This window comes from Rhipicephalus sanguineus, chromosome 10 (assembly GCF_013339695.2).
Source record: "Rhipicephalus sanguineus isolate Rsan-2018 chromosome 10, BIME_Rsan_1.4, whole genome shotgun sequence".
In the NCBI taxonomy this organism is placed as follows: domain Eukaryota; kingdom Metazoa; phylum Arthropoda; class Arachnida; order Ixodida; family Ixodidae; genus Rhipicephalus; species Rhipicephalus sanguineus.
In genome coordinates, this window is record NC_051185.1 from 76,700,578 (window position 1) to 76,725,523 (window position 24,946).

Here is a 24,946-nt window from a genome sequence, read left to right on the forward strand (position 1 = left end):
CGACATAGTTCATGTCGTGCGCATGAAGCCTTATTTTGCTCGTTCATAATTTTCCTACCGTTCATTTTTTTTGTTTCCTTTATTTGTGTCACTAGCATCGCCTCACCGTTCATTGACTGCGCGCGTAACATTTCACCATTGTCCATTCGCGTTGTGTAAGCTGCTTTGTTTTTTTTTTCTCTTACAACTACCTTGCAGCATCGAGCCGATGCTCTTTTTCGCGGAGGAGGGAATAATGCCACCTGTAGTAGTGGGTTATACGCAAAGGCAGAGGCACAGGCCACGAAAGGAAGAAGTGCGCGCGCTGTCCCTTTTGGCGAACAAGCTCAACCGACGCGTCTGGCAAGAGCCCTGTTACTCTACGTTAAATAAACCCTGCCTGGACCTCTGAAGCGACGTGACAATATTATGCTTGCATTTAACCTTCAGCAAATCGTGAATTAGCCTACACGCATACAAGGTGCCGTAAAAAAAAACATTCTGGATCTTATCCTCCTCAGCCAGCACTTCCCGATCAGTGCTATTAAATCGAGTGTTGTTAAAGGCATTTCGGACCACGATATACCGTTATGCACTTTACCAGTTAGCAATACCCTAATAAATCGTAGCGAAGTATCAGTGATAACTGACTTTCAAAAGGCGGATGACAACAGCATACTAACACACTTAGACTACGAGTTTGGCAACTTTTCACAACTCGCGTGTGACGCATCATGTGACATAGATACTCTCTGGATTACGTTCAAATCAATTGTATGTTTTTGTATCTACAAGTATGTTCCCCGAAAAATTAGGAAACAACAGAGGTCAAACCCATGGATCACGCGAGAAGTTATTCACTCAAAACGTCGCGTGAATCGGCTTCGTAAAACAGCAAAACATAACCCAAGCCAGTCGATAACGTTAAAATTGCAGTACGCTAAATCTGATCTCCGAGATAAGGCCAAAGCGGCAAAGGATCATTACTTTAACGTAACACTACCGAATTTCCTTGCAAATAACCCTCGTAGGTTCTGGAAACATTTCAGTGGAAGAGTGGCAGTGGCAGAACTATCTGCAGAAGAAAAACAACAGAAAGCTGATTACTTTAACGATTTTTTTCAATCAGTATTCACATTTGAAAACAAAACTGTACCCTCGGTCAGTTCGCGCATTACCACAAGCATCGATGACCTAATCATTACAGATGCCGGTATCATGAACCTGCTGTTAAAAATTGATCCCAAGAAATCTAGTGGGCCCGATAACATTCCGAACGAATTTCTTAAAAGGTACGCGGAATGGAGTAGTAAATATCTCGGACTAATTTTTAGGAAGTCTTTCCAGCTCGCTCAATTACCGTCAGACTGGAAATTAGCTAAAATCATACCAATACATAAATCAGGAGATAAAGGTATGGTATCCAATTATATGCCTATATCGCTCACAAGTACATCGCGTAAACTGCTAGAACACATTATTTTTAAACACATCACACTTTTCCTTGAAGGAGTACACTTTCTTTCTCCCAACCAGCATGGATTCAGAAACGGTTTGTCAACTATTACACAATTGACCGAAGTTGTACATGACCTTGCATATAGCCTCAACAACCGCAGTCAAACAGATATGGTCCTGTTAGATTTTTCAAAAGCATTTGACAGTGTATGTCGCAACAAATTAACCGTAATATTAGAAGCCGTCTTAGGTAACAGTCCATTCACCTGTTGGATTAAGGACTTCTTGCTTAATCGAAAACAGTTTGTATTCTTTGAACACGCTACATCAAAAACTGTTTCTGTGTCATCAGGCGTACCACAAGGGTCAGTTCTTGGACCGATGCTATTTTTAATCTATATTAACGACATCGCAATGAACATCAATTCTAACATTAAACTTTTTGCCGACGACTGTGTTATATACCAGGAAATTAATAGTTATACAGACCACCTTGCTCTGAGTGCTTCCCTTAACACAATATCCGAGTGGTGTAAGCTATGGCAGATGTCAGTTAACGTAAAAAAATCCGCCGTGATTACGACAACTAAAAGAAAAAATCCTTCCCACTTCGCTTATGCAGTCGACGGCACCGTACTGACTAGGGTATACGACCATAAATACTTAGGTGTGACGCTTACTGCAGACCTTAATTGGACCCAGCACGTCGATAACATTACCGCAGCAGCACTACGCAAGTTATTTTTTCTTAAAAGATGCCTAAAACTAGCTCCTACCCCGATTAAGCTGCTCGCCTATAATACATTTATAAGACCGATTTTAGAGTACGCCAATGTGGTTTGGTTCCCGCATACGAAGACTAACTTAAAAAAACTGGAAGCAGTGCAAAGAAAAGCCATAAGATTTATCCACAACAGGTACAGGCGCACAGACTCGCCAACTAACCTTCTAAATGTATCCAGTCTAAAAACGCTGTCAGAAAGAGCGAAAGAAGCCCGGCTAAAGTTTTTGTTTCAGATTCTTAACAACAACTTCAGGATAAACGCGTCCAAATACATTTCGTTTTCCGAATCTCGACTTACGCGTCAAAGACACGCAAATGAACTAACAGAATATTCATATAGTAATGAAACTTTTAAACGTTCATTTTTTCCACTTGCCATTAGGGAATGGAATCAACTACACCCATCTACCACAAACACCAAATCGTTCTCGGAATTCGCCAATAAAATTGAAGGTACACACAACTATAGTATTGTCCCAATCAGATGTCATACTGCCTACTGCTATCCCCCATTAGCACTTGTCGGTTGCCTCCCCTTGGCGCAGCTAGGAAAACATACAGGCTAATTCCCTCTTTGTCTGAAAATACTTTTCATGGGATGTGATATTACTGCTTCATTGTACAAATGGTGTTCAACCTTAACACAGTGTCACTTGAGTGATTTGATGAATGTATGCAAGTTGATCGTATGTATTTATGTAACCACTGTTTGTTGTAATATATTATTGTAACCTCTTTTTTTCTACGTTCGTTTGCATAGTTTATTATCCTGTAAACATTTCGTATATTGTACTGAATTTCTGTATTGCCCTCCTGCTACGCTCTCAGCTGAGAGCAGCAGTATTGAAAATAAATAAATAAATAAATAAATAAATAAATAAATAAATAAATAAATAAATAAATAAATAAATAAATAACAGACAGGCTAGCACCTAACTCCTCATCCAGCCTGGCGTAACTCAACAAAACGCAGGCGTAAAGAAAAATATGAACGCTGCAGCGTTGAAGCGAACTTCGTGATGTCTATGACTTCACCAGAAAGCATGCGGTGAGAGCAGCACGTAGAAATATTGCCACGCCCACTTCTTGTCTTGTTTTGATGTATTCGGGTTTGACCGGCAGGGACGGTTATCATCGCTCGACGCTGTCGGCGAAGTAGTGTTCTAGAAGCGTCGAGAGATGATAACCGTCCCTGCCGGTATATAAGCCGACTGCGGATGCTTGTAAAGATAAGCGACTACGCCCGGCTGGGCGACGTGCGGAGCCATGCTGTCACCCCTCCGCCCCAATGGGCCTCTCGCGCTACGAAAGACGGCGGGCGCGCTTCTTCTCGGCCAGATAAGAGTTCATCGTCAGAGTTCGCATACTTTCACTCGCACGCACATTCGGCGCGAGGTTACCTATTTGGTGCATTATGCGGAACGTCAAGGCGGTGCCGAAGCCGACGGTAAAAGTTTACCGAGAGTGTCCATATTATTGCAATGGCAATAAAGCGCGGTTAGCGTACAATATGCACGACACCTGAAAATACGTGCACAATCTAATTCTGGCCGAACTCTTCTTTTTTGCATCACTGGCTATGGTTCATAAACTTTGTAAGAATCCTGGTAATTTACTCCACGTTTAGTTAACTGTGCTTGTCATTTTGCACTTTGCGATGATGTATATTATGTCGGATGCGCAATTTTCCCTTGAGCTGGAAAGGACGGATTTGTTTGTACTTCCTTGCCTTGTGGCATGTGTGCATGAGAGCTAGGCTACGGAAATAGTATGTTTCATACATTGATCGTGTCGGAAAGTCGCACACTGTATTTCTCTGAAAATTAGAGAACCGCTAATACTGTACTGAAAGCGTGAAAAGGCTTTTAGGTTTCGTTTTTGTGCCTCCAACCAGTTGCTGTTTTTTCTTCAGTTCAACCAGCACGGTTCCTACCATCCAAGATGCGCCAGCCTATCTGCTTGATTGTTATATTCTTGTGTGGATTCCATCTCTTCTCAAGGTAAGTCTCGCTCTAGCAGCTGCACCTTATCACTTTTCTGGCATTCTGAAAGACGAGGGAAATAATTATTAGAAAAGTTTGCGGTAGAATATTTATAGCGTCAAGCTACAAACTACGCCTACACAAGTTGTCAAGAAGAAACTTGTGTAGCACATGGAACATCCCTGTGTAAAAAGAAAGCTGTGCTAGGAGCTCTGCCGTGTTATTACTTCATGTCAACACTTTTACAGCGAAAGCTGTTATGAGATCACAACAAGGGCCGTTTTTGACGCCGTAGTTGTCTGCCGCCACCGCCTGCAACCACTACTGCGCGAGATAAGAAAAAAAAAAAACGAAACAATGGAAAAATATCCAGAATGGAACGGCGCTCGAACCAGGGCTTTCTGCGTGGGAGCCCAGTATTCTACCTCAGTGCCACGGCGGTGATTCAAACTGGTTCGTAAAAAGACCCTATATAGGCTTGATGTCCGGAAGGAACGGAATTAACATATGTAATGTAGCGTGGTGGAAGAGTAAAATAACAACCAGGCGTGACACAACGCGAATTTTGTAACCAGGCGTCACATAATGCGAATTGCACAACGAGTGGATTGTTGAATGCTTCCAACCCATTACAAAGGGCTCTGTCATAATTCTTCATCGTCATCAGCCGCCGCATCAACAAAGTGCACGTAATGCCTAACATATGGTAGCTCCTTTGTCCGCAGAATGACGAATAATGTCGTGGTGAGTGCTTCCCAACTTGACAAAAATTATTATTTGTGGCGTAGTGGATAAGTTGCTAGTTTACTAGTATTAGTAGCCGCGAGAGAGTTTATAACGGGCTCTAGAAATGCCGCTTTTCGAGCTTTCGCTGTGACTGTGCTGCGCTTTCCACGCAGGCAGCTTTCGGAACTGCGCAGCCCTTCCCAGAGTTTCTCTCTCGAAGAATGATAGAACGTGGTCTTCTGTGAGCGAAACATCATTATCCTGCCACATAGTTCAACCACCTCGTCACTCCATGGCGTCTTCATCCATTTACTCGCCATCGTTCTTTTTTTCCCGATGCGAAATGTATGGAAGGTGGTTGCAGTAGCTGTAACGTTTTTTAAGAAGGTTGTCGATATAAGCATTAATACAAAAACATGCAAGAACGACTTTGTAACTTTGGTGAGCGTGGGGAGAAATGTAACAAGAGAGAGTATGGAGGCTTCATTGTATAAGCACTGATATTCAGTAAGGAATAAAGGTAGTGCTTCGTGGTGTAACGACAGGTCTGGTACGTCAAAGCAGGTTTTCATGGTCATGACAAAGAGTGACGGTAGTTACTTTTGTCGGGAGTCGACAGCATAAAATGAGTGCAACGATTCGAAATGGATTCGAGAGTAAGGATAAGATTGTACTGTATAGAGTCTCATATGAAGCATGAGTATCCATCTATATCCGTCTATAAATGGGAGGTTTATGTGGAGTGAGCTTCACATAAGCACCCTTAAAGGTAACCATATTGCATAAATATACGCTGCGGTGCTATTAACATCGCTATAGGTGTAGCAGTCGAGCGCCATAACCACTACACCATCGTGGCGGGGCAACTATGAAGACTTCAATTTTCGTGAACCAGTAAACTTTACGTAATTCACTGTAATTTACTCGCAGCGATAACCGTCTGACTCCCTCGCGAAGGTTTTTGCGCTGACTGCCTCCATCCACGCGTCTGCTATTTCTGCAATGTCAGTTAAGCTCCCCGATTTCGCACGGGCGGTAGCGCTCGCCGGTCACGCCCTCTTTTTCTATATTTCGTGCTTGTGTCGTGACTCATGGAATATACGCTACGGTGCTATTAACAGCGCTATAGCTACGTTATCGGGGAGTATTTTCTATGAAACATATGGGGAAGGTAGGATACCATAACTACTTATATGAGTCGAAGTTGCAATGATAAGACCAGTAGGCAAAAAAAAAAGTTATTTACGCGTACTCCAGCTGTCAGGTTTATGGTATAAATACGTGCATTTACACTTGTAGTACTAAGTTCCGAGAGAAAGTTGAAGTACCAGTTCAATGATTTGCTAAGGTCATTTTGAAGATGCCGGCTGTTGGTTGGTTGCATTAGTAATTAGTAACTGCAAGAACAAAAGTCACAGTTTCGTCGCAACGGCGAAGCAATGAATGCGATAGCACAAAATTGGAATGTAACGCGAAGAACGGAAAGCGGCTCGAAAGTGCCAGCGCGTCGCTCGAGCCCAAAGGACGCATGAAAAGAACGCACACAGGACGAGCGCGAACTATCATGCGTCACAGCTCGACACTTGAAGCGCACTGCTGAAATATAAAGCAGGACGCACGAAACGAACGAACAGGTACGCACAGGAAGAGCGCCAACTGTCACAGTTGTTACTTATTTCTGTTTGAACAGCGCGCTCCTTTCTCAAACGTGGCCGCTGCAGCGAGCGAAGTGACCTTCGTATGCTCTGTGACTTCAGCGCGGACATCGTGGGGAAAGCACAAGACATACAACCCCCCGGTCCGCCCCCCCCCGACCGCCCCCTTCTTTCCTCGAGATAAGCGCACGAAGGCGACCACGCCCTGTAGGGCGAAGAGCAACGGCGTTCGCAGGAGTGGGGCGACGACGTTTAAAGCGCGCCACGCGCGCACACCGCGTCATCTATGTGGCGACTAAAAATGATGTTGAAGTAAATGGTGTATATAAATAGCTCGCCGTTAGCAGGCTGAGAGACGGTATTGTTGGTGGCCTAACCGTCTAACGCCGCGAGCTGCAAAGCGAAAGGTCACTTGTTTGATTCCGCGTGACGGAGTTTTTCTGAATTATTTTTCTTTGTGGCTTTATATATATATATATATATATATATATATATAGACATATACGGTGCATGACGGCGGTGACAGTGACGGCAAAAATGAGCCGAGACTGTCCATATAATTGCTATCGCAATAAAAGACAGTAGTCCACAAACCGCATTGCCGTAGATATCATTACGCAGTTAGGAGCATCAATTATATATATCATTAGAAAGTCCAGTTCCGCAGGCAAGTGTTACGACCGGCTTTGGAATGTGACGTGGCCGGTGCCATTGTGCGCAATGCTGTCAGTCACGCTTGTCACTCATAAGGATTCCACTTAGGCAGACACTTTGAGGAGGCCACGGAGATCGGCATTTTTCGGGAAGTTATGGCGGCGTGGGCAGGCAAGCATAGTGTGCAGCCGCAGACGGGTTCTGACTGGAACAATGGGGAAGCCTCGGACAGCTCTTTACACCAGCACCAGGTGCAGTCGGCACGGGACAGCGCCTACCTCGAGGTTCCCACCAAACCTCTGCATTCCTTATCCCGAACGCAGACGTGAAAGTTTGTGCGAGTTCAAGGGAGCCATCCGTCTCCCCCTCGAGGTGAACGACACCTCGCCTCTCCTTCTTCAGACTCAACTTCCTCGCTGATATTCCCGTTTTGAGTCGTCGGGGCGTGGCTTGTGTACTGTGCGAATCATTGCCTCCTCTCTGGAGGCCGAACGCCGGGATGGGAAGTCACCGGATTGACGGGAGCTGCGGACACCGGTTTTGAGTGCCTCACAGTTGTCTGATTTGGGGCTTTATAAGCCGAAGACTTGTTCTAAAAATCTCTCCCTCTGTTGATATATCCCATCATGCCTCTATGTAAATAAACGTCTGATCTCTTCAGTACGAACGCGCCTTCCTCTCTGCAATAGATGGGCTAACGGGTATACCGGCGATGGCGAGGTACTGTTGACGTGACCCGCCAGACCCGAGTCGCAACACTAGTGATGATTTTGTGATGGGTTACAACATGACAGTTTTAAGTAACGGTTGCGCAGGCTGTACAAGCTGAGACTTTGCTTCCCAAGCTATGAAACTGGGCTCTACAAAACATATGCTTACAAGTGAATGGCCTGCATACCTTACCTTTTGTGATATAATATACAACAATTTGAAGGTTGATGTCGACAACGTGCCAAGTTTAACTTTTCGGCCCCGATCTGTAAATATGAACCGGCGGACAAAGTGTGAGTCGCCGTCGTAAAAAGTATAATGCATATAATGGGGGAATAAAACCCAGGTTGGGGTTCTTAAGTGCTCTCGTGCAAATGCCCTCCTTGGTTGGTCTCATCATTTCGATCCTGTTGTCGTCACGCCGGCCGGTCTCGAGATAATAAGTTACAGTTCTCAAAAGCCAGCCTAATAAAATATTGCGAACAAACCTCAAGCCGTGGTAGCTCTCGGCCCGACTGTCCAGTCGCTGGGGTGGCCCACCGTGTGCTAGGGTACACGCTTCTGGACATTTATTAATAATGCTTTCCCAAACCAAACCAAGAAACCTGAAACATAAGGAGAAATCCGCATTTCGAAAATTCTACATTAGTTCGTGCATGGTTTATTTAGGTTGAGTATTTGGCCTTGATTTTATATTTTCTATCTTTTTTAGTGTACAAGGAGGCTCATGTTCAAGTTCTGAGCCTACACGAAAACCTACTGACCCCTCGTGTGTTGGTGAAGTAAGTATTATCGCGTTGGCACACGCAGTCTTGTTTCGTAAATGTAAACTTACATAACGTGCGGGATAATTTAAACCTAAAGTTGGCGACTGGCACTCAGAATCTCGAGTGCCGAGAAGAAAAAAAAACGGACAGTGTAGGTTTTTCTAGTGCCACTCTCTGTAGACTTCGTTGTGTGCTGTCTTGATGATTAAGACATCATGATAAGTCTATCCTAAATATTCTATGTCTACACACACACACACACACACACACACACACACACACACACACACACACACACACACACACACACACACACACACACACACACACACACACACACACACACACACACACACACACACACACACACACACACACACACACACACACACACACACACACACACACACACACATATATGGGTCATTCCATATCAAGTGTACCTGGTCGTTTTTCGACCATCTCCAATCTCGCTGAAAAAAAATCACGTTGTTACACCTTCACATGGAAAGCAATTATTGCAGCATCATTTTTTTGGGAAAAAATTTCTGGGGCCTAGGGGGCGCTTTAAACTTTCCGCTCGGAAGTCAATCTGTGTCGTGCGAAATAATTTGAATAAAATTATTGCTGCGCGGCATTACTAACGCACATTTATTTTCTTATTCTTAATACATTGGTCTTTCATGACTATGAGAGTTTGTTCATCTTTGCATGAATTTACACTATTTTTCTGTGTGAGGAAACATTGCGAAAAGCAGCATTTTTAGGAATTTTTTAAAAAAGCACTGTTTCTTTCGTGAGAAATATAAGCACAATATCAGCATAACAGGGACCTATACTAACGACAAAAAATACTGCTTCGACAAACGGAGCTGAAACATCGTGCCTAAATTTCAGAAAAGTTTGAAAAAATTACAATTTTACCCACATTACGCCGTCATTTTTGCAATGTAGCGGTCTGAGTAAAAATCTGAGCTATAAACCATTTTATTGTTCAATTTGTTACTAACTTACACCAAAAGTTTCAAAAGAGTAGATTTTGTTTTAAGCGAGAAAACAATTTTTGAACTTAACAACCTCATACCTGCGCTAAGCTTCTTTTTGTGTCGCCTTCACCTCACAACACGTCGCCGCCGGGTCGGAGCGGCTGCCATTTCGCCGTCGCCCTATTGACTCAAACGCTCTATTGACTGCTGGAACTATGCCTGGCAACGACACGGACGACATCCGGCACTTCTAGCGTGAAAAACGTGGAGCAAAAAGCAAGCAGCTCGAAGCGTACCGCGGCAGACGCAGACGACGCGGAAAGCCGAAAGCAGACGAAGCGGCGCACCGTTGTCATGGCAACCACTCCTCCGTCGCTGCTTGGCCACGTCTCTCTCCGGCAGCCGGAGAACGGCAAACGGCGAGCTGCCGTGCCGCTAGCGTGAGCGGCCCATGAAGGACAGCTCTATGACTTGCGTTATTCGCAGCACGCTAGCCTGGGCGACGGCGAAAGGGCAGCCACTCCAACCCGGCGCCGACGTGGTGTGAGGTGAAGGCGACACAAAAAGAAGCTTAGCGCAGGTATGTGGTTGTTAAGTTCAAAAATTTTTTTCTCGCTTAAAACAAAATCTACTCTTTTGAAACTTTTGGTGTAAGTTAGCAACAAATTGAACAATAAAATGGTTTATAGCTCAGATTTTTACTCATACCGCTACATTGCAAAAATGACGGCGTAATGTGGGTAAAATTGTAATTTTTTCAAACTTTTCTGAAATTTAGGCACGATGTTTCAGCTCCGTTTGTCGAAGCAGTATTTTTTGTCGTTAGTATAGGTCCCTGTTATGCTGATATTGTGCTTATATTTCTCACGAAAGGAACAGTGCTTTTTAAAAAAATTCCTAAAAATGCTGCTTTTCGCAATGTTTCCTCACACAGAAAAATAGTGTAAATTCATGCAAAGATGAACAAACTCTCATAGTCATGAAAGACCAATGTATTAAGAATAAGAAAATAAATGTGCGTTAGTAATGCCGCGCAGCAATAATTTTATTCAAATTATTTTGCACGACACAGATTGACTTCCGAGCGTTAAGTTTAAAGCGCCCCCTAGGCCCCAGAAATTTTTTCCCAAAAAAATGATGCTGCAATAATTGCTTTCCATGTGAAGGTGTAACAACGTGATTTTTTTTCAGCGAGATTGGAGATGGTCGAAAAACGACCAGGTACACTTGATATGGAATGACCCATATATATTGTGGCGAAGCATTTGGTACTGTTTAACGGTTGCGTTCTCCAGCGGCTCCTAGTGGGTCGTCCTCTTACAAACGCCGCTCGCTCTCGGAGCCCGTGCTTTGGCCTTGACTGTCGCCATAGCGAGTTGTCGCCGAGTGCCGTCCAATAAACAGCTTAACAAATTGGTGGAGAGTGCTGTGCTCCCATTCGATGCCTCTGGAGCTTCGATCCCGTACCCTACCAGCTACCATGCCTCAAGACGCCGCCCAGCAGACGCCTCCGCCTACACCGACCTCATGTCCCGGTGTCCCTCGTATCCGCGACCCCCCAGTCTTCACTGGCGCAGATGGGACCGACGTGGAGGACTGGCTCGCGATCTACGAACGCGTGAGTGTCCCCAATAAATGGGACGAGGCAGGAAAATTGACCAACTTGGTTTTCTACCTCGCGGGTGTGGCCGGCCTGTGGTACAACAACCACGCATCCGATTTCACGACGTGGTCCGACTTCAAGACCGCCATTATCAACGTGTTTGGCCGCCCTGCCGTTCGTAAGCTGCAGGCCGAACAGCGTTTGCGAGAACGAGCTCAGCAGGCCGGCGAAATCTTTACCAGCTACATTGAAGACATCCTCGATTTGTGTAAGAAAGCCGACGCCACCATGTCGGAATCTGACAAGATGAGGCACATTCTGAAAGGCATCGACGACGATGCCTTCACGATGCTGCTTGCCAAAAACCCCAGCACAGTGGCCGAGGTCATCACGCTCTGCCAGAGCTACGAGGAGCTGCGCCGGCAGCGGTAGATGACCCGTCGCTCTCCATCCCGCGACGCCGAGCTCGCTGGCTTGTCGACCATATCCGACCACTCAGCCTTGCTCGCAGAGGTGAAGTCATTCGTGCGCGAGGAAATTGCGCGCCAGTTCTCTCTGCTGGACTTTGCTCAACCTCAGTACGTTCACCAGCCGTCAACCACTCTTCTCCCTCCCCTCCGTCGAGCGATTGAGCAGGAAATCGCGGAGGTCATGCCTGAGTACCACCAGCACCATCCGGCTCCTGCACCACTCAGTTACGCCCAAGTTGTCGCCAGGACGTCCCCAGTAATACCTACGGCAGCCCCACACAGTTACGCCGAAGCCGCCGCTAGACATCGGTCCTTCGAAGCGGCTGTGCCGGCTACCTACGCCGACGTCATGCAGAGGCCACGACTGCAGCCCACGACGCCGTCATATCAGTCGCCACCCCGTCAATCACGTCCTGCGCCATGGGCGGGCCCTGCTCCAGCCAACCGATGGCGCACACCTGACAACCGCCCCATCTGCTTCGCATGCGGTTACGCCGGCCACGTGGCGCGTTATTGCAATCGCGTCCAGCCGCCTCAAGTCGTGTCGCCCGACACCAGCCAGTCAAACCGCACATTTTACGCCCCACCTACGCCTCTGTCACTGACGTCACGCCAAGCTCCATCTACTCGGCGCTCTCCGTCTCCACGACGTCGCTCACTGTCGCCGATGCGCCCACGTCCTGTCGCACGCGACCAGGAAAACTAGTCGTCGCAGTCCAGGAGGCAAGGGCTGCGACGCTATCGAACTGCGAAAGCCCTCAGCGAAGCCCATCGAACGTGATAGACGTGTTTGTCGACGGTGTTCCCGCATCTGCCCTTGTCGACACTGGAGCCGCCGTATCCGTTATGGACCAAAAATTGAGCCGATTACTACGAAAAGTGAGGACGCCACTTTCTGGGATGTCTCTTCGTACAGCCAGCTCCCAGAGTATTCATCCTACAGCAATATGCACAGCTCGCGTCGTCATTCAGGACGTTCTGTACGACGTCGAGTTCATTATAATTGCTGCATGCTCTCACGACGTCATCCTGGGATGGGATTTTCTCTCCCGCCACGACGCCGTAATTCATTGTGCACAAGCCGAAATCGAACTCTCCCCGTTCTCAGATCTGACGCCGGCAGACACTTCATCGGTATCGAGCAAGATCCTCGTCAAAGACGATACCAATGTGCCTCCAAACTCGTCGATGGCTGTGTCAGTCGACTGCGCCGGTCTCTCCGACACCATTGCACTCATTTCGCCATCTGACCACGTTTGCACAAGGAGAGGCTTGCTGGCACCTTTCGCGACCGTCCAAGTCACTCAGGACAGTACGTCAATTTTTGTTATCAACCCATCTCCGTACAGTGTTATGTTGGTCCGTGGGGAATGTCTCGGCAGCGTGGAACCCCTCGAAGACGCACAAGTTATGGACGCACCCGATGACACGCACTGTCCCAGTTCCGGTACGCTCAGTGCTGTTTCCGCGTCCGATTCGTCACCTGCTGATGTGTTTAGGTCCTCCATTGCTGACAACCTCACATCGGTCCAGCGTTCCCAACTTCTGTGCCTGCTGGAAGAATTTCGTTCTTCTTTCGATGTCGGGAAAACTTCTCTCGGCCGCACTTCCACCGTTACGCATCGCATCGACACCGGCGCCCAACCACCACTGCGGCAACGTCCATATCGCGTGTCTCCCGCAGAACGGCGGGTCATTAATGAGCAAGTCGACGATATGCTTCGACGCGACGTTATTCGGCCCTCGGACAGCCCATGGGCGTCTCCTGTTGTTCTCGTTGCGAAGAAGGACGGTTCCGTGCGGTTCTGTGTGGACTACCGACGGCTCAACAAGATCACTCGCAAGGATGTTTATCCGCTGCCGCGAATCGACGACGCAATTGACAGCCTGCAAGGAGCCGAATTCTTTTCATCTCTTGATTTGCGCTCGGGGTACTGGCAAGTACCCATGGCGGATGACGCTCGACCGAAGACAGCTTTTGTCACGCCTGACGGCTTGTACGAGTTCAACGTCATGCCGTTTGGTCTGTGTAATGCGCCCGCGACCTTCGAGCGCATGATGGACACCGTTCTGCGCAACTTGAAATGGCACACGTGCTTGTGTTACCTGGACGACGTCGTGGTTTTCGCTCCGGACTTCTCCACGCATCTCCAACGTCTGCGGCATGTTTTGACGCGTTTGCGCAACGCCGGCCTCCAACTGAATCTGAAGAAGTGCCGATTTGCAGCACGGCAGCTGACAATCCTCGGCTACGTCGTGTCCAAGGACGGAATACTTCCCGATCCGGCCAAGCTTCGGGCCGTGGCCGAATTTCCCAAACCTACGTCCGTAAAAGAACTGCGCAGTTTCGTAGGACTGTGTTCGTACTTTCGACGCTTCATACGAAACTTTGCCACCATCATATCGCCGCTGACGAAGCTCCTTGGAAGTAACGGACCCCTAAATTCGTGGTCGTCCGAGTGTGACGACGCGTTCGCAAAGCTCCGTCGTTTGTTGACGTCTCCTCCCATACTACGCCACTACGATCCTACGGCCCCAACGGAGGTACACACGGACGCCAGCGGTGTAGGCCTCGGCGCTGTCCTTGCGCAGCGCAAACCAGGGTTCCCCGAATATGTCGTGGCATACGCAAGCCGTACGCTTACCAGAGCCGAGACCAATTACTCAGTCACGGAGAAAGAGTGTCTGGCGATCATATGGGCCCTTACAAAGTTTCGACCTTATTTGTATGGTCGCCCATTTGATGTCGTCACCGACCATCATGCACTATGCTGGCTGTCGTCATTGAAGGATCCCTCAGGCCGTCTCGCCCACTGGGCACTTCGCCTGCAGGACTACGACATCCGCGTGCTGTACCGCAACGGACGCCAGCACGCTGACGCCGACGCTCTCTCGCGCTCTCCCTTGCCTGACGACCATGCCCCCTGCTCAGTATCTCACATAGCTGTTGCTTCAATCGACGTTTACACCATCGCTACCGAACAGCGCAAGGATAAATGGATCACCTCGCTGATCGACTTGCTCACTGATCCGTCGGCGACACCATCCCCTCGCGCGTTGCGTCGTCAAGCCCACCATTTCGCCGTTCGCGACGACCTCCTGCACCGACGCAATTACAACGCCGACGGCCGCCAGTGGCTACTAGTGATACCCCGCAGTCTGCGTTCTGAAATATGCGAGGCCTTCCACACTGACCCGCAATGTGCGCACTCTGGGGTATCCAAAACTTACCACCGCATTCGACAACGATACTTCTGGCGTGGGATGTACCGCTACGTGCAGAAGTTCGTTCGCTCCTGCCTCGATTGCCAACGCCGAAAACCTGCAACGCACGTGTCGCCAGCAGGTCTACAACCATTACCTTGCCCTAACCGTCCGTTTGGGCGCGTAGGCATCGATTTGTATGGACCACTTCCTCTGACTTCGGCTGGTAACCGCTGGGCCATCGTCGCTGTTGACCATCTAACGCGATACGCCGAAACCGCTGCCCTCCCAGCGGCTACAGCGCGCGATGTTGCCTCCTTCCTACTACACCGATTCATACTGCGTCACGGTCCACCCCAAGAGCTTCTCAGCGATCGGGGCCGTGTCTTCTTATCGGAAGTCGTGGAAGCCATTCTGAAAGAGTGCCATGCTGTTCACCGCAAAACTACTGCTTACCACCCGCAGACGAATGGCCTAACCGAACGCTTTAACCGCACGCTCGGCGACATGCTGTCAATGTACGTCGCCGCCGATCACACCAATTGGGATGCTATTCTGCCCTTCGTCACCTACGCTTATAATACCGCCCCTCAGAGCACTACTGGTTTTTCACCCTTCTTACTGTACGGAAGGCACCCGTCGCACACCATCGACACGATACTGCCATACAAGCCGGATCCATCTGAGTGTGCGCCTATTTCTGACACAGCCAGGCTTGCTGAAGAGTGTCGAGAGCTTGCCAAGACATTTACGACGCAGGAACAAGAGCTGCAGAAGAGCATTCGCGATGGCACCACCACTTCTGAGCCCACGTTCCTCCCTGGATCGCTCGTATGGCTCTCGGTCCCTACCACTGCAAGTGGCCTCTCTTCAAAACTGCTGCCGAAATACGAAGGCCCATACCGGGTCGTCGAGCGCACATCCCCGGTCAACTACTTGATCGAACCCATCGAACCAGCTTCGGACATGCGCCGTCGAGGGCGCGACATAGTCAACGTGGAGCGCCTCAAGGCCTACTATGACCCACTCATAGTGACGAGCTGTTAGGTCGCCGGACGGCTCCCTTTTCGTACCCGGGGTAATTGTGGCGAAGCATTTGGTACTGTTTAACGGTTGCGTTCTCCAGCGGCTCCTAGTGGGTCGTCCTCTTACAAACGCCGCTCGCTCTCGGAGCCCGTGCTTTGGCCTTGACTGTCGCCATAGCGAGTTGTCGCCGAGTGCCGTCCAATAAACAGCTTAACAAAAATTCGGCAGATCCCACGTACCGTGGGAGTCGATGTTATGCGAAGCATGCGGCGGGTAGGTGACTGTGGCGTAACCTTTTTTTACTGAGCGACACGTTACAAAATGACGCTAAATATTTGTATAAATTTTATACGCACACTTATATATGTTGAAGAGCCGCGTATGTGTTATATAACCAGTTTACGGTTGGGTAACGCTGCCAATGGCAACGGGGGTATTACCAACACCAGAAGCGGTAAGCTGATATGTAGTGCTTATACGTGTCCCGAGAACGCACGCACGTTTCACGAACCCGTGTGCATGTGTGCAAGATGTTCTTGACAGTTCTTGAACAAGGGCATCATCACCGTGATCAGTGAGCACCAGCAGCTGGTCATGACTTGTTGTAGGATCCGGTCGTGATCGTGGTGACGAGGGGTTCATGTGTACTGAAGTATGTGGTATAGTATAGCTGTTGGAATTCGCGGATGGCTCGGTCATTTCGTCGACAAATTGTCTGTCGATAGAGCCGGCGACCTGTCGGACCCTGAAGGCACCCTTCGCGTTGGTGAGGTATAGGCCGTCGAGGCTGGTAGGCCTGGATAGTGCTACGAAGACCAGCATCAGTGGATGGTGTTTGTCGTACTTGTAGACTACCTGAGCGTATGTGGCCTACGTAGCCTAGTCTACAAAGCGGCTGTCAATCAATCTGGCATCATCCTCGGTCAGCATGAGGCCATCGCCAGCCTCGTAAGAAATGAAGAGGACACTGCGTCGTTCTGGCGGACTAAGTGCACTTTACGGTGCGGTGATGTGGATATCATATGTAACTTTCGTTAATGTATTCCTCCGGGGTCGAGCAATGCTTCAATAAGCTTGCTGAATCATAGGAATACAAACGTAATGTTTATTAGACTGCTATAAAAGCGGAGCCAACACTGGAACTACAGACGTTAATCTGATATGATGCCTGTATCGTAGGAGTAGACATCGTAGGAGTATCGTGTAGTGTTTATTGCTTCCTTGTAAAATTAGATAACAAGACCACAACCACAATTGATGTTGCACCGCTATTACGCCTGCGTAGGCTGTTTTTCCAAACCAATTTATAGACCTGGCGTGGCTCAGTGGTAGAATACTTGAGTGCCACGCAGAATGCTTGGGTTCGATTCCTGGTGGGATCCTAATTTTCATTCTTTCCATTCGTTGAGTCAACGCTGCCGACGTTGGTTTTTCTTAACGCTCTAGCATTTAAGTTAACAATGTCTGTTCTCGCCGTTCCTAGGTAGACATAAACTGTCAATCACCTGTGGCGCATACCCGTACACCGCGGCCCGTGGTAAACGGGTATGTGCCACACGTGTATAGTGGAAAGGGTTTGACGACGTACGCGACAAGATTTTAACGTTAATCATGTCATGACCCGGCAGTCATATTCGTCAAATCCTCTTACCCTCCCATGCAAATTTTGGTCTACACCAAGTTAAGGAGGCGATCATGAGAGCACCCAGACGTAGGCGGCTAGATAGATAGATAGATACGTAGATAGAAACGCTCAAAGTGCCAGAGGTTCGCTAAGAAATGCTTCGCATTTAATATGTATATATTGTGATGAACTCAGACATAGAGACAGCACCCGTTCCTGGGCCGGCTGTTCTATGTCTGAGTTCATCACAATGGCGCAGCCTACAACGCAAGCCGAACCTTGCAGCTGAAGCCACCTGTCATCGCGCGTCGTCGGCAGCGCGGGTCTCTCCATCCTAGGAACGCCGTCCACGCTTCCTCGATCATGGACACCATGGCCCGACCGCTGCTACAGCTACCCATCAAGCCATCCCAGGACGGCGTCCAGGCCTCCTCGGTGGCTCAAGGGCACGCTTACCCTGGCGCCGCCAAGACAATGCACGGCCTACCGTTGCCCGGGAATGCCGCTCACGCTTCCCGTGGCGACACCCTCTCATTCAGGGCTCCACCGGCAGCTGAGGCGCTTTCGGATGCGGTACAAGCTCCTTCGGACCAGCAGCCCGCCGTCATGGGCCCAACCACCACCTACTGGTCCGACATGACTGGCTCCGCACGCGAACCATCGGAGAGCGCCGCGCACCTGCGGCGTACCATTGCGCGACTTCGCGTCACGGCCAACGCCTTGACGGCGTCGAGTTCTGTGCTGCTTCCTCCCATCATTCCGGCACTGACAGCCATCAACGCCATGTTGGATGTGGCCACCTCGCTAGACCTCGAGGCCAGCTCGCCTGAGCAACGTAGAGAGCTCCGGTCTACCCTCAGCCAGGTCTCTATCCAACTTGGTGAATTCGCGCACATACTCTGCCGTTTCGCTCCTGCCATATCATTATCCCAGGCTACCTTTGTACTACCGGAATTCCGCGGCTTCCAGGACGACGCCGAAAAATGGGTGGCGACCGTCAATGCCCTGGGAGATCGCGAAGCCTGGAAGGAGGCGCAGAAATGGTCCATGGCGATAGACCGCCTTCGGGAAGGTGCCGCGGCGTGGCACAGGTACGACGGCGTGAGGCAGCAATCCTGGGCCGAGTGGAGCACAGGGCTCATAGCTGCCTTTGGACCGATTGACCACCACCTCGCTGCCACCACCCTGTCCAACGTCACCGCTACCGAGGATGGAGCTCTGAAGGGGCACCACCTCGAGGCTGCAACTGCGCGCTGCAGCTCACCTGCAGACACTGTCTCAACCTGCCCTGGGACAAGCACACAACTGAGACCAGGCATACCACCTCAGGTCACGGACTCGGCGTCAGTGTCCAACGCCAGAACATCCCTGCCCGTGTCCGAGATCGTTTTCCGGCCACATCTGTCGGAAACGCTGCCCCCATGCTCGTCGTCGCTTGAGCGCTTGGAGGCACCGGCACTTGCAGTACTGGACGCTCTACCATGCAACGCGCCGTACCTCTCCTTGGATTACAGCAAGACCCCCTCTGAACAGACGAAAGCGGATCAGCGTACCTCACAACATGCAATGGCAGAACGTGAGAACGTTTGCAACTTGCTGCAAAATGCGCAGACGGTCGCGCTTGGTGCTGCATGTTGCGTTACCAGATTCATCATCTCCTACCCTGTTGTCGAAAATGTGGCGCAAAGGCCAGCCTTGCGCGATGCACCTGCGACCATGCCTGTACAGTCAGAGCCGCCCGCCAGAATTGTCGCCGAGAGAACTCTTCGCCAAGCCGCATCATGTCACAAAACTTCGACTGCCGCGAAACTGCCAACTCCGTCCACGAGAGGAAAATGAGACAGCTTTCTCTGCCAAATCGCAGCGTGGCCGAGGTCGTAGACCACCACGACACAGTCAATGTCGTCCCCCAGAGTCGTCATCGGCAAAAGTTCAAGCCAAGCCCAAGCGTCTAGAACAACATAGCGAACGACCACGGAGACATAGCCTGTTTCGGCCAGCGGAATTATATTTAACAAATTTCCAGACGAAGTTCCAGCGTGGCCGAGTCCGGCCACTCCGAAACAGTCAGTGCTGCCCACCAGAGACATTGTCGTCAGCCAACCGCACCAGCAGTCATGGCCGAGTGTGATGACCAAGAACGACGCTGGGCTTCGGGCGTGCGGGCAGCATGCGGGAGGTAGAGAAAGAAGAAGCAGAGAATGGAACAGCTGGCCCAGGAACGGGTGCTGTGTCCGTCTCTGTTCTTTACAATATTTATTTATTTATTTTCAAATACTGCAGCCCAATGCAGGGCTATTGCAGGAGTGGGGTACATACAATAGGAAAGAATAACAGTAACAGCACAACAAGTTCTTCTTCAGAACAAATATCGCCACCTCTTGAGCACAACCGGGTACATAAATGAAAAGAAGAAGAAGAAGAAAAAAAAAGGACAACAATGTCATTCAAGTGCCTCCAAAAAATCTGACATATTCAATTCACGAACAGAACCGGGTAGATCGTTCCAGTAGACAATAATTTTCGGAAAAAAACTGTATTTTAACATATTAGTACGTGCGAAGAATGGCCTTATGTTAAGATTGTGACCACGTCTAGTTGCAAGAGCATAAGCATACACGATGTAATTATCGTTAGATAGCCGGCATGATGAATGAACATAAGAGTGCAAAAGTTTCAAAGAGTCAATATCACGCCTAGCGCACAATGGAGATAAATTCAAAGATTTCATTGCAGATGAGGGCGAAAAATCATGGTCATAGCGATGAAAAATGAAGCGAACAGATTTCCTTTGGACAGATTCAATTTTATTCACGTCACACACTTTGTATGGATTCCACACACACGAAGCGTACTCTAATATAGGGCGGATCAGTGTTTTGTACATTAGTAATTTGGTGGATTTTGGCGATGCAGATGATGTACGTCTTAAATAACCTACATTTTTTAATGCTTCAGATGTAATGTAATCTATGTGATGCGACCATTGCATGTTGTATGTGAACATAACGCCAAGGTATTTGTATGTCTGTGCTCGGGGAACTGCGATGTTGTTGAAGGAGTATGCATATTGTGATGGAGAATGGCTGTTCGTGAAAGACAAAACTACTGTTTTTTGGAAGTTTATCTGCATCTGCCAATCCGAGCACCAAGAACAAAACTGCGAGAAAGAATCTTGAAGTATGGCATGATCATTAGGAGAAGTAATTACCTGGTAAAGTACACAGTCGTCGGCGTACAGGCGAACTTGGGACCTAATATTGCTGGGAAGGTCATTTATAAAAATCAGAAATAATAGGGGACCGAGAACGGAGCCCTGCGGGACACCAGATGTAACTTCTACTGCTGACGAGGACTTGGAATTGAATGAGACGAATTGAGAGCGCGAGTTTAGAAAGCTTGCTAACCAGTCAATTAATTGCGGATTATTTAAAAGTACCTCTAGTTTACCTATAAGCTTGCTGTGTATAACGGTGTCGAAAGCCTTCGAGAAATCTATAAATATTGCATCAATTTGATTACCAATATCTAAATTACTAATAATATCATGTGAAAATTCCACCAGTTGCGTTATTGTGCTGAAGCCGCGACGAAATCCATGTTGTGTGCAGGACAGAAGATTATTCGATTCAAGAAACTCAGTTATGTGTTTATGAATGATGTGTTCGAGCAGCTTTCCAGAATTGGAAGTAAGTGATATGGGTCTATAGTTGGAGAGGAGTTGTCTGTTTCCTGATTTATGCAGAGGCAGGACCTTGGCTAACTTCCAGGACTCGGGGACTGTACTTGAAGACAAAGATTTGTTAAAAATTATGGTCAAATAACGTGAACACCACAGGGCGTATCGCACCAGAAAGCTATTTGGAATGTTATCGGGGCCAGTGCACTTCTTCGTATCTAACTTGAGAATCAAGTTTAGGATACCATCTGTGCTAATTACCAGATCGTCGACGGACAGCTCTGGATTAGAACTTCTAAGCGAAGGGAGAGCATTATTGTCGTGCGTGAACACTGACTGAAAATAGATATTGAACGCATTAGCTATCTTAATAGGGTCTGAAACTGCCGTGCCATCTAATATAAAGGTAACTGTATCGGTTCTAGCGGGGTTAATAGAAGACCAGAATTTGCGTGGGTTAGATTTTAATAATGCTGGTAGTTCAATTTGGAAATAAAAGTTCCTAGCACATTCCATTTTTTACGCAGATCTATCACAGCAGTGTTAAAGCGACTGATAACATCTGGATTACCTGTCTTTTTCAAACGGCGCAGACGACGAACGCGACGTGAAGTTTGCAGCAAGCTGCGATTCATCCATGGAATCTATATATATATATATATATATATATATATATATATATATATATATATATATATGCTCTCCGACGCTCGCCTGGCTGTCGCACCGCGTTCCCCGCTCGCTCTTGTGAGAAGTAACGGCCAGGCTAGAGGGAAGATACGGCGGGCGTAGCGTTTCTCTTCGCATTTCACGACAATTTGAAGGAGTGCATATCGAGTATCAGTGTTTATTATGTGCTTGTTGATGGCATTGTGGCGACACACTGCGCACAAACCGGCGCAACCTCCGCCTCGTCACTAGCTAGCCCGGCGTGACACGGCTGCATGCTGCACCACGCCTCCGATAAGGGACAGCGCCACCGCAGCGTCTCCGGAGGCTTACGTCACCGACGGTGACGTAAACCCAAGCTGCCAAGCTCTGATCAGATCATCCCTTCGCTACCCGACCGAGCACAGCGTCGGTATGCTCGTCCCGCTGCTGCTACTTCGTTAATAAACAGTTGTTACGTTTTATGTTGGGATGCGTTCTTCAGTCGACACGGCATCCAACATCTGGTGACCCGGAAACCGAACAAACCGCACCGCTATGGCCGACATGGAAGCCCTTGCCGCTCTTCGGCAGCAAGTGGAACAAATTCAACAGCAACTTCAGGAACAGCAGCAGCGCATGCAAAACGGACCGCATTCGCCCGGCGATTCCGCGCAGCCTCTTGTGGACTACGCCCCCCAAAGCTCCGTTATAACGGTCGCTGTCAACGCAGATGCTGCTACTACTGCGGCCGCTACCGACCTGGACGTCTGGCGTGTCTCTGTCAAGCTTCCGCCATTTTGGGCGGACTCGCCCGAGGTGTGGTTCGCCCAAGTCGAGGCCTAGTTCTCCCTGGCGCGCATCGCACAAGACCGGCCCGCTACGACTACGCCGTCGCCCACCTGGACGCCCGCTACGCCAACGAGGTCCGGAATATCCTCGCCAAGCCACCAACGGCCAATCTGTACGAATACCTCAAGACCGAACTCATCCACCGGCTGTCACTCTCGGAAGACCAGAAAGTGCGACAACTTCAGTCCGCAGAACTTGCCGAGCGCAAACCTTCGCAGTTACTCCGCCACATGCGTGCTCTCGCAGGTAACATGGAAGTCCAGGAATCTTTCCTGCGATCACTCTGGGGGGGGGGGGGGGGGGGCTCCAACGACTTCCACTGCACGTTCAGGCAATTCTGCGGGCTCAGCTGACGCTACCTCTCGACCAACTTGCCGAGGTCGCTGATTGCGTCATCGAGGTCTCCTTGCCGCAGTTGTCGCCCACCATCCAGGCTGTCGCCGCACCGCTGAACACCACCGAGCTTGCACGCCGTATAAACGACATCGACCGGCAGCTCACCTTCATTGAACAACGCCTGGGTGAAGGTTTTCCGATGCACCAGCGCCGCCACTGGCAAAGCCGCGACCGTAACACCACTTTGTCGCGGCAACCCGACAACAACGGCCGCCCGTGTTACTACCACCGACGCTTCGGGGACAGAGCCCGGCAATGTCGACCACCCTGTTCCGCTGGGCATGCGGAAAACGCCAACGGCAGCTCGTAGAGACGGCTGCAAACTGCCAATCCAGAGGCCGTCGCATCTTCGTCACTGACCAAATCACGAAGCAGCGGTTCCTTGTCGACAGCGGTTCCGACATTTGCTGCTACCCGCGATCCCATCTTCAAGGTCCTCGTCCGCCTACGTCTTTCGAGCTCAGTGCGGCAAACCGCTCCACCATCAAGACGTACGGCTCGCTCCGCCTGCACATCCAGCTCAGAAACTTACGCCGTGACCTTCACAGGAACTTTGTCATCGCCGACGTCGCCGAGCCAATCATCGGCTCAGACTTTCTGGCCCACTACAACCTCCTTCCGGACTGCCGCAACGACCTCCTAATCGACGCGACAACGGGACATTCCACACCAGGACAGCGAACGACTGTCCACCAGCCAAGCATCAAGGTACTCAGTGTTGACAACCATTCGCCGTACCCCGCCATCCTCGCAGAATTTCCCGGATTGACGCGCCCCAGCGGACTGCCACGCAAAGTGCAGCACACCACCGTGCACTACATCCGGACCACTTCAGACCCCCCGGTCTTCTGCCGCGCCCGTCGCCTCGCCCCGGACCTCATGCGCATAGCCAAAGCAGAGTTCGAGGCCATGCTCTGCGAAGGAATCGCCCGCCGCTCTGACGGTCCATAGGCCTCGCCACTTCACCTTGTTCCAAAGAAGACCGAAGGCTGGCGGCCCTGTGGGGACTACCGTGCCCTCAACGCACGCACCATCCCGGATTTTTACAGACCCTGAGGGCTCTGCACTCCGCGAGGGGGGGGGGGTGATGTGGCGACACACTGCGCACAAACCGGCGCAACCTCCGCCTCGTCACTAGCTAGCCCGGCGTGACACGGCTGCATGCTGCACCACGCCTCCGATAAGGGACAGCGCCACCGCAGCGTCACCGAAGGCTTACGTCACCGACGGTGGCTATAAACCCAAGCTGCCAAGCTCTGATCAGATCATTCCTTCGCTACCCGACCGAGCGCAGCGTCGGTATGCTCGCCCCGCTGCTGCTACTTCGTTAATAAACAGTTCTTACGTTTTATGTTGAGATGCGTCCTTCCATCGACACGGCATCCCACACCATCATTGCGCGGAGTTCACCATATGCGGCGTCCACGTATATGTTAATAACTTCAGCTGCCGCAAGGGTTAAATCATGATCATGTGCGTTAGTGGTCGGTACGGAGATGTGCCACTAGGCGTCAACGTAAGAGAGATGTGTCGATATCAAGCGGTGATATATCTGCCAAACAACAGTAGACATTGTACAAGCTCTCATATACAAATGCACTAAAGCAGTCAACTACTTCTGTGACGACACGTTTCACTTTCGTGTTATGCCTATTCCTATGACGGAGGGATCAGCCATCATTTTTTATAGTCTTGGATAAACGTTTATAAAACATCAATTAACCGCTTTGTGCTACCTGGGT

At 49.4% G+C, this 24,946-nt stretch overlaps 1 long non-coding RNA gene across 1 annotated transcript in view; it reads left to right on the forward strand.

The window, feature by feature from the left end:
- The first annotated feature begins 4,088 nt into the window (after positions 1-4,088).
- The window catches only part of LOC119372151 (uncharacterized), a 45,021-nt gene continuing 24,163 nt past the window's right edge, over positions 4,089-24,946 (forward strand). The window contains exons 1-2 of the long non-coding RNA XR_005179445.2: positions 4,089-4,221; positions 8,662-8,731. This is a non-coding gene — a long non-coding RNA (uncharacterized LOC119372151). The remainder of the gene's footprint in view (positions 4,222-8,661; positions 8,732-24,946) is intronic.